Here is an 11,744-nt window from a genome sequence, read left to right on the forward strand (position 1 = left end):
GAAAAGATGAATGTAGGAGCCTGCCGAATGTTGCTGCATACAGAAATGAGCATGTGATAATAATTAGGATTTAAGTAACGTTTATTATACATCTCCATTCTGCCAGATGTTTTTAAGGACTTAATCTCGTTTGCTCTCCAGAATTGCAGCATTTGTGGTAGACACAGATGCGGAACCCAGTTCTGCGGTCCAAGTGGACCTTCTTCCCAGCTGTGGAGGGTGTGGTCAGCACATAGTCTCTGCTGAGCTGCAGAGAGTCACCTGGCCCCTAATCAGCCCTTTGCTGGTTAAGCCCACATCCAGCGACTGAATGAAGTAGGGCTCTAAGAGGCAGGTCAGTTGGGCCCAAAGTGGAATGATGTAGCCGGGTTCTGTTGGTTCCAGAGCTTCCATAGTAGTGGGGCTTTGGTCCTCCATTGCAGCTGGGCTTTCATAGCACTTTGGATTCTCCCTCTGTCTAATCCCACTCCCCTCCCTTTCCATCCCAGGTCACAGACTCCTCACAAACATCTCACTGGCTTTCAGGGCCTGCTTCTAGAGAACCTAATCTGCAAGACTACTAATCTCCCATGTTGACTGGCTGGAAACTGGGGTTCTGAGAAGCAGCACATCTCCCCAAAGCCACACAGCTAGTGAATAGCGTCTGACTTCCAGTGGAGGGCTCTTTCTAGAACCCCACACTCGTTATAGAGACCAACAGTATTTAGCCAAAGCTACCTTCTTGCTCCTGCCTCAGCAGAAGGATGTCAACAGCGATTACTCCATTGTTGGCCCAGATACACATTTGCTATCAGGAAAGCTCTGGGTCATCTGTGGCCTCCTGAGGAAGACAAAGCGCAGGGTCAACTGGGCCTGTCCTTGGCTTGGCTACTGCTAACCATCTTTCAAGTCTCAGCTAAATCACAGCTAAGTTTCTTGGTTACAAGCTTTCCTAATATCCCTCCTGGCATCACCAATAATTTTCTTTCTCCCATCTGTGTGATTCACTAGGCTGTAACTCCAGGAAGTCATCGATCACCGCTAACTTCCCAGCACTGAGCACAGGGCCTAGTATATAGTAGGAGCTCAATTTACATTTGTTGAAGGTATGAGTTAAGTGTGTATGATAAATACTTGGTATTTACCTCCATCAATACTAGTTTCTGTTCTTTTTTAGTTACTCGACTATATGACATATACACACAAAAAGATCATTGTATTATGGCAATGTTAATTATTATTACTATTGTTTTAGGCTCTCAGCATGCCTTAGATCATTTCCAGTGACCTAATAGGCCAAATAGGCCAAAGGCAATTCTGATGTCTTCCAGGAATGGAGATTCCATGAACTTTCTCAGATGCCTGTCCTAATGTCTGGGAATGTCTTAGAGCTGATGTCTATCATTTTATCCACCTAACTACTGGATTTGTAAACACCTTTAAAACCAAAGCCATGGGTGACATCCTTTGACCTCGTTAAAGCCTGAAAATCTTCCTTTTGTGAAACGTGTCAAAGTTATGAACTATTAAAGAGATGTTCTCTTTAACATTTGCCCTGCAAACTCATACAAACAGAGAAACAGACACAGGCATTTCTTTTCTTTTTTTTTTTAAGTCAGGTTTGTTGGGGTACAATTTACATAGAGTAAAATTCACTCTTTTTTTCCCCTCCTTAATGTCCATACCTCATCTCCCCACATCCCTCCCCTCAGCAACCCTCAGTTTGTTTTCTATGATTAAGAGTCTCTTCTGGTTTGCCTCCCACTCCGATTTTGTCTTGTTTTATTTTTTCCTCTCTTTGCCTATGATCCTCTGTTTTGTTTCTTAAATTCCACGTATCAGTGAGATCATATGATAATTGTCTTTCTCTGATTGACTTATTTCACTTAACATAATACCCTCTAGTTCCATCCACAGCATTGCAAATGGCAAGATTTCAGGATTTTTTTTTGATGGCTGAGTAATATTCCATTGTGTGTGTGTGTGTGTGTGTGTGTGTGTGTGTGTATACCACATCTTCTTTATCCACTCACCTGTTGATGGACATCTGGGCTCTTTCCATGGTTTGGCTATTGTAGATATTGCTGCTATAAACATTGGGGTGCAGGTGCCCCTCAGGATCACTACATTTGTATCTTTGGGTGCAATTGCTGGGTCATAGGGTAGCTCTATTTTCAAATTTTGAGGAACCTCCATACTGTTTTCCAGAGTGGCTGCACCAGCTTGCATTCCCACCAACAGTGTAGGAGGGTTCCCCTTTCTCTGCATCCCTGCCAACATCTGTTGTTTCCTGTCTTGTTAATTTTAGCCATTCTGACTGGTGTGAGGTGGTATCTCATTGCGGTTTTCCCCCCCCTTTTTTTTTATTATGTTATGTTAATCACCATACATTACATCATTAGTTTTTGATGTAGTGTTCCATGAGTCATTGTTTGCGTGTAACACCCAGTGCTCCATTCAGTACGTGCCCTCTTTAATACCCATCACCAGGCTCTCATTGTGGTTTTGATTTGTATTTCCCTGTTGCTGAGACTCAGGCATTTCTAACATGGGTCACTTCTCAGAGAGGTTGTTCCCATTTCACTGTATAGAAATGGTGATTTTTTGTAGATTCCAATTATGCAAACTCTTTAGCTTTTATCTTATCAGATCAGCCTGACCTTTTATTAAGCAAAACTGTATTCTTCAATATGAAGTTAATATATTGACGACATAGAGAATTTTGAGGAGGGAAAAAACAAGGCAAAATGTCACATATTCAGCCATCTTACATGTTTGCATTTGAGGTGAAATTTCTATCTGTTAAAGGCTTTTTCTTCCAGAGTTGCTCTGAATCCAAACTTACCCCAATACTGCACATTTATGAACTTGGAATTAGAAAACACAGGCTTGAGGTTCTGTTGCTTAATCATTGTGTGTACTTCTGCAGCTTACTTAAGCTCTCTGAGTCCAGTTTTCTCCTTAGGAAAATAGAGGTGGTGATTCCTGTTAGTGACCTAGTAGAAATGGAGGGAGGGATGTATTGGGGGATCAAGCAAGATAGGGCAAAGCCTCTTTTAACCTCTAACTCTTAGATAAACATAAGTTAATATTACTACTGGTCTTTTTCTGGACTTTTTCTGAACCCTATGTTTGCAGCAGATACTGTTGGTCCCACCTATATATCCCGGCCTTACTTACCATTGTGGTACCCAGAGGCCTTTCTCCAACGGCCAGTGTTTTGCATCTTTTTTTGTCCAAGGGCTTAATCTGGCAGCCAGTCCCTGGTATATCCCATAAGATGAGTTAATACCAGAGAATCGTCACCCCCAGGTTAGGCTACAACCAATGACTGACAGGAATTGATCTATATCCTGGTTTCCCTGCCTCTTGGGTGGGATCACTCAGAGGATCCCAGGGTCTTAGCATCTACACTGGAGCTCAGAATTTCCCCAGTGGTATTAAGCTCCAGGGGGCCACAGTGATAACTAGCTCAATTACACAGCACTTTCTGGCTCCTTGAATCATTTACTGGCTTCCTTACTTTGTCTGACTCACTTCTCCACTCTCTAACTGGTATTTACTGGGATTACCACCCAAATAAACTACTTGTATTTGAATTCTTGTCTTAGGGTCTGCTTCTGAGGGTACCCCAAACTAAGCCAGGGTTTGTATAAATCACAATTGTTTCAGATGGAAGTGACATACATTCAATTTAACTCAACCTAGCTTAGAACAAAATAAAGGAAAAAATGTCAGTTCATTGACTCATATGAGGCAATGTCCAAAGGTCATGAATCCTCTTTAAGGATGGCTGGATCCACAGAACTTGATGACCTGTCCTCTCTCATTTTCTCTGTCTCTTTCTCACCACTGTTGCCCTTGATGTAGTAGCTTATTTTCAGACAGAGAAATGGTGCCCATGAGGCTACTCGCAGCTAACACTGCCTCTACAGCACGCGGTACCTGGGAAAGTAAAACTTTTCTTCCACATTTGTGTCAGTTCCAGAGAAGGTCTCATGCTGATAGAATTGGGGCACATGCTGCGTTCTAGAACAATCGCTATGTCCAGGAAGTTGAGGCATCGAAGAAGGGGACAACTCTAGTGGGACTCTACAGAACAAGGAGGAGTGGATATGACTTCAAAAGGATGTGGGCAGCAACAAGCATTTCACAATTCTGGTGTTTCCATGTATTTTCTTGATGACACAGTACCTTTTTGGACTTTTTTACCCCAACAGGAGCACTTGGAAATAATATAGTATAAGAGTAGGACCAGTGACTCCTGTTGCAGGTTCAGAACTGATGGCTCAGATGTCACCTATAATGAAGGAAAAGGAAAAGAATATATTCGTTAGGCAGTACAAAAAAAAATAGTTATTTGTCAAAAGCACATTGGTTATGTTCTAAATTCCATGCTAAATATTTTATACACACGATTCTACCTAAATGCCAGAGGCAAACTCTGTGACTAGGCACAAGTATGAGTTGGATTTTCATTTTACAAATGAAAAAATTAAAGCTCAGGAAGGTAAATGACTTGCTTAAGGTCTTGAGCTCATAAGCGGCAGAGACAACAATTACAACCAGTCTGGTGTGGTTCAGACTGTGCCTGATGCTTTGGAAACACTGCTTTGGTTGGACCTATACTATTGCTTTGCTCTTAAAATCCTTTGCAGCATTTAGACACAGTTAAAACACACACACACACCCTGATTGAATTCCAGGGACAGATTAACTTCTTTCAAATGTTACACTTAAGGTTGGAGACTTTTTGGTCCAGTTTCCTTTTGATACAAAACTTGTAAGAAACTTACACCCAGAGCTATTTGGCCTACAAAAATCTTTTTCTTTTCTTTTCTTTTTTCTTTCTTTCTTTCTTTCTTTTTTGAGAGAAAGAGCATGTGAGCTGGGAGGAGGGGACACAGAAAGAGGGAGAGAGAATCTTTTATTCTAAAGATTTATTTATTTGAGGGAGAGAGAGAGAGAAAGAGAGAAAGAGAGAGAGAGAGCAGGGGGGGAGGAGAGAGAGAGAGAGACAAGTGGACTCCCTGATGAGCATGGAGCCGGATGCCGGGCTCAATTCCAGGACCCTGAGATATTGATCTTAGCTGAAATCAGGAGTTGGAAGCTTTACTGATATTTGTAGGCACCCCTACAAATATCTTTTTATTTAACAATAGCATAATCAGACCAGGTTGCTATATTGATTGTCCTTTTCCAGTTGACCTAATGAAGTCCTTTGACTGAGTAGGCATTAGACAGATCAGACTGATAAGAACAGAATTAGCTTATGGAATTTCTTCATTAGTTCTCCAGGACCACCTCTCTTATGGGGCTATAGGCTGCAGCTCTAAATATTTTGTATTTGGTAAAAATAAAATAAAATAGAACTGTATTTGTATTCCTTTTAGACATTTTGCAATCTTGTTATTATTTCAAGATGTAAGAGGTAATTGGGGTATAAATCTAATTATCTCCATCATCAGTTCACAAATGAATTACCCATATAGTTGAAAGTGCTAAATGTTCTCACTGGTTTGGCAAATATGTATTAATCTCCTACTGTATGCAGCAGCATCTATGCTAGGTGCTGGGGACACAGCAGTGACCCAGACAGAAACAAAATACCCCACAAATAAATACATAATAGTAAATTATGATAAGAATCTTGAGAAAGTTAAACAGGCAGACTCTATGAATCAGGCTCCAGTGTGTGAAACAGAAGTAACTCTGGGTATTTTAAGAAGGATATAGATTAATACAAGGAATTCAGTGTTTATAAAAATCATTGCAAGGGCTGAAGAAGCAGTTTAATCCTGAGTCTTCAGGACTATCTTCCAGAATACTGCAGAATTGTCCCATCAGGGGAGCCACTGCAATGGAACTCTGCCAGAACCAAGAACTCCCTGCCACCCATATAGATCCCCTATTGAAACTGCCCCTGAACACCGAGGAAGCTACTGAATGGACACCCAAGACCATGGCTCATGATTTAGGAAGCCAGCTCCAGATGACCACTCATGCCATTTTATTCTCTACTTCCTCACTGTCAGGAATCTGAAAACTGGGGCGCTACAGAGAAACCTCATGATTTTAGCTTGGTGCACCCAGTAGAAACTGCCAGGCAAATCTAATCAGCATCCAGAACCTAGGCTGCAAGGGATTCTGCACTGTAGTTAGCAACATTTTATCCTCTCCAAGTAGGAGGAGGGTGGAGTGGACACTGAGCGAGTCAATCTGGAGTATCCAGCATAAAATACTGATATAGTTTGGGGACTAGGAAAGGTTTCTTTGAAGAAGCAACATTTCAGCTGAGATTAAAAATGAGCAGGAGGAGGAGCACCTGGGTGGCTCAGTTGGTTAGGCATCTGCCTTTGGCTGAGGTCATGATCCCAGGGTCCTGGGATCCAGTCCCATGTCGGGCTCCCTGCTCAGCGGGGACCCTGCTTCTCCCTCTGCCTGCTGCTCCCCCCTGCTTGTGGGCTCTCTCTCTCTCCCTCAAATAAATAAATAAAATCTTTAAAAGAAAAGAAAATGAGCAGGTGGAAAGCAGTCAAGGAGTGAGATGAGCCCCACACAGAAAGAATAAGAGGGAAGACCTTGTGCTAGGAAGGCTCTTGCTGAGCTTGAGGAGCCAGACAGCGGTGTGGGGGAACAGAATGAGTCAGGAAGGAGTGGTACAAGGCTGGGGAGCTAGTAAAGGCCGGCTCATGTAAGGCTTTCTTGATCCCATTAAACACTGAGGATTTCATTCTGTGATGGAAGCCATCGGACCATTTAAACAGAGGAAGAAATCAATCAGCTTTATATTTATGAAGGCTACTCTAGCTGGTGTGCAGAAAACCGTTATAGATGGCAGGAGTAGGATTGGGGCTAGTGCAATAGGTATAGTGAGGAGACTGTGGTTTGCATATGAGGGTGTTGTCAGCGGAGGTGGTGGAGAGAAACAGAGCTGACGGGACCCGGTGGGAAATGGCTGTAGCGTAGGTGAGGGTAAAAGAGAAAAGAATCTAAGTATGACTCCATCTGAACAGCCGGATGGGATGTTTATACCATTTAGTGCAACAGGTGAGATGGGTAGAGCAAGTTTAGGGAAATATCAGGATCAGTGTTGCACGTGCCTTTGGAACAGCCAACGGTAGACTTCAAGCCCGTCTACAGATGCACACATGCCTAGACAGTGGTCGGTTGGAAAATGCAATCTACAAAGAAGTAAGGGTGTTCAGATTCCAAATGAACAAACAAAACCAATGTCGAGTCCTATTTTTCACTATTAATTAACTCTTAGCTCAATGGAATTACACATATTGAAGGACTACAGAGAGATACTCCTGGAAATATAATCACAATTCAAAAGAGATTCCTCCATTTTTAAAATATATCAGCAAATATAATCACGGCTGCCTTTGAGGTGCAAGCTTCAGGATGTTTCCGACGTGCTTTGGTTCGGTGGTTAACACTTATGACTGACTTGCTGTATGTACTACTTATTTGTCTTGTTTATTACTTGTTTTTTTTTTTAAAGATTTTATTTATTTATTTGAGAGAGAGAGAGAGAATGAGAGAGAACGTGTACATGAGAGGGGGGAGGGTCAGAGGGAGAAGCAGACTCCCTGCCGAGCAGGGAGCCCGATGCGGGACTCGATCCCAGGACTCCAGGATCATGACCTGAGCCGAAGGCAGTCGCTTAACCGACTGAGCCACCCAGGCGCCCCTTGTTTATTACTTGTTTATTGTCCTCCATTTAAACATGTTAGTTCAAAGATCATGGCCATTTTTATCTGATTTTTTTAAATGCCACATTCCCTGTATCTAGGAAATACTTAGTATCTAGTAGGCACTCCCTATATTCGTTGAAAGAATGATTGAATAAGCAAATGTGAAATTTAGTGTCAAGAGAAGCTATTTGTGTGTGTGTTTTTGTTTTTGTTTTAGAGAGAGCACACACGTGCAAAGGCACAAGTGCGTGTGGCAGAGGGAGGAGGAGAATCTCAAGCAGGCTCCATATCCAGTGCAGGGCCTTCCTGGGGCTCGATCTCACCACCCCGAGATCATGACCTGAGCCAAAACCAAGAGTTGGACGCTTAACCGACTGAGCCACCCAGGCACCCCAAGAGAAGGTGTTTGAACTGCCAGTCAAGTATACACAAGAATAAGAGTATGTGACTCTTAAATTTTAATTTTACTAAATCCTATGGAAGAATATTTCTTTCACAAAATGAATTGAGGCTGAGTCATCATTAGTCATATAAACTTTGATTTAGAATTGATGCATCTTGGGGCACCTGGGTGGCTCAGTCGTTAAGCGTCTGCCTTCGGCTCAGGTCATGATCCCAGGGTCCTGGGATTGAGCCCCACATCGGGCTCCCTGCTCAGCGGGAAGCCTGCTTCTCCCTCTCCCACTCCCCCTGCTTGTGTTCCTTCTCTCGCTGTATCTCTCTCTGTCAAATAAATAAATAAAATCTAAAAAAAAAAAAAAAAAAGAATTGATGCCTCTTAGTTGAAAAAAAAAGACTGGCAAGAAATATATCAAAATTGAGAGTGTATCTCTGGATGGTGATATATTTCTTTTTACTTTTGTATAGTTTACAAAATTTTGATAATAAAGATGAATTACTTGCAGAAAGAAAAAAAACTAAAAATGGTAGAAAACTATTGTGTTGTGAAATTTGTTAAAAACCAGTATCCTGCTAATTATATCAGAAGATATGAGTTAGAAGTACAAGATCTATGATGACATACTTTGGCACAAATGAAATCAAGTAAACTATATTTTCCCCTGATTTTGGTAAAAATACTGAAAATATATATATTGAATAAATGACATACTGATCTTCTCTATTCTAGTAATAAACAATTCATGGTATCCCTTCCACATACAGATTTCTGACCACAAGTCCAATTATTGAAAGAGCTTTGATTATAAGATCTTTAAGGTGTCTGCGTCTCTCTCATTCTCTGTGACCCCACATTGGTCTCTAATACCTGTGTCATAGGATTGTAAAACCAAATCAGATAATACATGAAAAGGCACTCTCTAAATTACAAAGCCCCGCATGTGTTGGTTGAAAGAACATCTTCCAGGACCTGGCCCCCCTGTAGGTGGCCATTTTCAACTTGGAGGGAGCAGCGTGGGACCTTTACTTACTTAAGTTAAATGTAATAAGGTAATACCTCTTGAGTCTCGTCCCTGTGTTGTGAGGCATCTATAGGGCTCAGTTTAAACAGCCGAGTTTCCAGCCCTATAATATACGAGTCTGTGCCAAGGGGGTAAAACGTGATAGAAAGCTTTTCTGGGGGTCTTCTCCAACATGGGTCTGAGGGAGGCATTTCCTTACAAGGCCACTAACATGGGACAATCCCCAGTTGAGAGAACCAGAATAAGAGGCCCCTGGGTGGCTCAGTTGGTTAAGTATCTGCCTTCGACTCAGGTCATGGTCCCAGGGTCCTGGTATCGAGCCCCGCATCGGGCTCCCTGCTCAGCGGGGAGTCTGCTTCTCCCTCTCCCTCTGCATCTGCCCCCTGCTTGTGCTCTCTCTCTTTCTCAAATAAATAAATAAATAAATCTTTAAAGAAAAAAAAAAAGAGAACCAGGATAAGTTTACTTCTTCTGGAATGACACTAGCTGGAGTTCAGTAGAGAGTGCTGCCACCCCAAGTTATTGAGATCATGGAGCTCTAGGGGAATTTGGTAGCTTGTCCATACTGTATGGCCTTATATTAATAAAAGAGTGGAAGCTGAGGGTATTCCAGCATCATAAATATATATTATCTTTTGTTATTAAAATACTTATTTTTATTAAAATTAAATATTACTTATGGTTATTATATTATTACTAGTATTTCTCTCTATTAGAGATTATTTTATTCTTTTGCTGATCAGTATTTTTCAATTTCCCATGTCATACCTCGTAATAGAAAAGCAAAAGCTTCAGGCAAGTTACCTAGAAAACATTTAGAAAGTACAAGCAAGTAAAAGGAAGAAGACTAAAGTGACTTGTAATTCTACTACACAGAGGTAAGCGCGGTTGATATTTTGGGATCCAACCTTCCAGTACATAGAATTCCTTAACTAAAAATGGGATCATACTCTGTATGTCTTAATCACCCAGTTCTTTTGCTTGTGAAAAGAATCCCTTAGGAATAAATGTTCTTCGGACATACCATTTCAACAACTGCATATTCTGAGGCTTTTCATGCATATTAATGAGCCAGAAAAGTTGGCTGCACCTGCAGCCTGGCCAGCAGGGTCCCGGCCCCTCCCCCAGCACTGCTGGTGAGTACAGCCACTGGAAAATCTTGGTCAGTAGTGGGATCATTGCTACTTTAACTGGCAGTTCTCTAATTGCTAATAAGGTTATTAAGGCTCCCCCCCGCCCCCCCTACGGAAGAGTCTTTGGACAATTGCCTTTGCCAGGATCGTTTGAAAGTTGGACAGCAGTAAAGCAACGGGAGTGACATCTACATGGGGGAAAGTTTGCATATGTAAAGATTTAATGTTCAAGTCACTCTATCTCATGTGTACTCACTAAATCCCTCTCCTTATCCACTGACAAATATTTACTGATGGTCTGCTATATGACAAGCCCCATTCTAGATGCCAGTGATATAACAGTGAGTGAAATTGGCAAAGTCCGCGGTACACACATTCTAAAGGGAGAACCACACAAAGCAATGTGTGATTATGTGATGGCAGAGTATAGAACAGAGGATGGGGCTGAGAGTGGTGGAGTGGAAGGGGAGGGGCTTTATAGTAGAGAGGATCAAAGACGGCCTCTTTGATGAGATGATATTTGAGTTGGGACCTAGCTGGAGCAAGGAGTAAGTGAGCCGTGCACGTGTTTGGGGAAGAGCATTCCGGAGAGGGAGCAGAGAGTGCAAAGTTCCTGAGGCAGGAGTGTGCCTTTCTTGATGAGGAATGGCTGGAGCAGAAAGAGGGATGGGGACAGTGCTACAAGGTGAGATTGGAGAGGTGGAGGGGCCAGTTCACGTGGAGGTTGGAGGCCCTGGCCAGGAAGAATTACGGATTTATTCAGAAAGAGCTCAGAGAGGAGGCCAAGAGATCAGCAGGAAGTTGTTGCAGTGACGCCCGCCGAGCGCTCAGTAGTACATGCGGATACAAGCCATTTCTCCCAGACAGGCCTGCCCTGCTCTGCCAAGCTCAGCTGTTGCCCATCTCCTGTACTACCCAATTTCTCTCCTTCTGTGGCCAGCGCAGGTGAAGTGGGTGTCTTATGAGGTCTGTTGGGTGCTAAAAAGTCTGTGTGACAGGCAATCAAAATACTAAGAGTGACAAGGCAGGATCAGTGGGTGTCACCCTCAGAAGTCAATTTGACAAGCCTTGGTCTAGCACTTACAGGGTTGAGAAGAACATGCTGGTAACTCTAGAGAAAAAGCAAAGTAGAGGCACCAGAGACTTCAATAAAATGACTAAAAAAGAAGTGGCAGACACGAATGCGTTGAGTGTACTAAATCACTCCATATTTAATCTCTGCATGAGGTACCTGGAAATCTATAAATGACAGCAAGAAGCAACTTGACAAGCTGCTTTGTGTTTCACTTGCTAGTTACACACTAGTTGGAAGTTTTTCTCATATCTGAAATGCCACTTTTGAATACAAAAACTTAAGCAGAGTACTTTCAAATTCCCAAGTTTGGTCCTCTGTTCAGAGACCAGATTGGTGGGCTGCCAAGTGGAAGGGCTAGGAGGGACCAGGACCATGGGGCAGCACCAATTGCCTTCAGAGCCTGACCCAGTGCCCCCACTTAGAGGGCATCACAGAA

This window comes from Neomonachus schauinslandi, chromosome 1, assembly GCF_002201575.2.
Source record: "Neomonachus schauinslandi chromosome 1, ASM220157v2, whole genome shotgun sequence".
Taxonomy (NCBI): Eukaryota; Metazoa; Chordata; class Mammalia; order Carnivora; family Phocidae; genus Neomonachus; species Neomonachus schauinslandi.